This window comes from Colius striatus, chromosome 3 (genome assembly GCF_028858725.1).
Source record: "Colius striatus isolate bColStr4 chromosome 3, bColStr4.1.hap1, whole genome shotgun sequence".
NCBI lineage: Eukaryota > Metazoa > Chordata > Aves > Coliiformes > Coliidae > Colius > Colius striatus.
The window spans coordinates 37,537,116-37,539,563 of NC_084761.1; positions in this window are offsets into that span (position 1 = coordinate 37,537,116).

The following is a 2,448-nucleotide window of genomic DNA, read 5'->3' on the forward strand; positions in this document are numbered from 1 at the left end:
CTTTGTGTGCATTGGTGTCTGCACAGCGGGTGGGTGATGAACCCCTAGTTTTGGGGACAGCAACATGGTCACAGCCTATGTGAGACAATGACAAAAGCATCCTCTCCATCCTAGTGCACGTCTCATTCCCATTTCTATTTGGGAATCATTACTCCTCTAGAGTGTACTTGATTGATGCCATCAAGTTTTTTCTAAACAAGGCCAAGTAGTAGAAACACTGTTTTTTTTAATAAAGGTGACTGTGAACTTTCTTATTCTGTCTGTGTAATCCTTGTACTGAAATGTGTATGTTTTCTGTGTAACTGCAAACTGTCACTACTATCCTGTTATTATTGCTATCACAAGTTTTCAATCTTTTTTACCACCTATGGCTTTTGCAAGAGTCCCTGCATTGCAGTAACCCTTTCCTGGCAGGCCAGCTTTTCCCCTAGCAGTATGTGATGTACTTTATAGAATGGAATTTTCCCTTAAGCAAGGACAAGAAGCCAAGTATCTTGAGAAACAGGCTCTGGCAATTAGAAGAAGGGGTTAATGCCAAGGCTACACTTTAGGTTGGGATGACCATGAATCAATAGCTTCATTGTGTGAACCTCAGTACTTCATAGCCTTGAAGAGGGATCAGAGACTGATAAGGAGGGAACCTCCTGTATCAGCAGGCCCAAAGGCTGGATGGTTGCTGCATTATGGAGTCAGCAAAAATCTGCATTAACTGAGGGAAAGGTAATTATGGCAAGTGGAAATTGCAACCACCGACTCACAGCCCACCTACACAATTCATACCCGAGACCCAGAAGAAGAGGGTGAAGGGCCAGGTGAAGGACCACTATCGCATCACTAATCAGAATAACAGTGCATGTGTATTAGAATATAGAATATGGTAAAGTTTTGTGTATAAATACAGCACAAAAGGTACTGTTGGGGTGTAGTAGTTTTGTGGATTACCACCTAGCACCCGTATCTGCACAAATATGCAATGAAATACCTTCGCTCTGAGAGTGTATATTTGCATCTCACACACCCAGTAAACAGCCCCACTTTTGGGACAACATACACTGCCATGGTATGGTTCCACTGGACACTCATGCAGCAGCATTTCTAACAAGGATCTCTGCCCTTATCACTCGCCATTATTATTTCACATAATAAACACCAGTTGCTAATTTTAGCTGTGACCTACAGACTCCTCACCACTCACTCCTCTTATTTAGGAAATGTGCGTGCAGTGTAGTAATGCTATGCAGGAACGCTGGCACACCAGTGCCAGCTCTGACAACAGATCCACGTGCACAACTTAGCCTTTAGCTTGCAGCTTGCTCTTCTCCCCGTGCACTTCCAGTGCATGCCAGCCAAACCCCGAGGTTTTGCTGTGTGAGATGAGGGAGGAGAAAGAGAGAGGGGGCCGAGACGCGGCGCGCAGCCCTACTCGCTCCTGCGCCCGCACCTTCCCTGCGCACTCGGTTACGAAGCGGTACCCGAGGCGGAGAGGCATACCCGCCGCCCTCTCCTCAGCTCCTGCCGCTGCCGGGCTGAAGGGTTCCCGCCTTCCCGCGCCTCCGGGGACGAGGCGGGAAGGCGCCCTCGGGGCCGCACCCCTGGGGTCGCCGCCCGGGCAAAGGCTGTCGCTGCTTGCCGGCAGTGAAGGTCACACTTCTGACACAGTTCCATCTCACATAAAATTCAGCTATTTGAAAACAATGATTTTTTTTTTTTTAAATCACGAGAGTTATGCATAAAAAGGCATAGGAGACGACAGCTTTTTCTTGGGCTGCAACATTTGTCCTAGTTTGCATGGGGCATATGGTCACTTTGCGACATTTCTTAGTGATGCCTGGCCTACGATGGTTTTTCTATTGACTGCTTTTACTAGGGGCCCCTCATTGTAACAGAAAGCATGAAGTTAATCATCATATACATTACTGTTAATCTTTTCTAAATTGATTAGCATGCTATATAAATCACAGTCTATAAAAATAAGTTACTCTCCAGGGAAGCAGGATGTCCTTCTGACCTCAGCCACTCTTCCTGCACATTTTCTCCCCATGCAAATGTCAGTGACCGCAGCTTCAAGCTGCTGTTACATACTGAGTTTTTCTCCATGTACTTAAGTACTTTTAATCTTTTTTTCCTGAAGCAAAGTTTAAAGAAACATACAAGACTTCATTTCTCTTCCAGATTGCAGCCGCTCCTGCCAGCATGGGTGTAGTTCTATGTCAGTTTCAAAAATTATGCCAGGCAGAGCAACAGAAATGGAGAAAGCTCCCCTTTCTGTTAGAAATACCTGGTTGGGATGCAGTAGTGCAGACCTGGGACAACAGCAGGAGGCAGAGGAATGAGGGTGAAGGAGAAGAGGAAAGAAGTCTCTCTTGGCAAGCCTTGCACTGAGTACCACAGAAGGAGGCTTTATACAGTGGTAAGTTGTAGCAATATTTTGAAATAAAACAAATAACA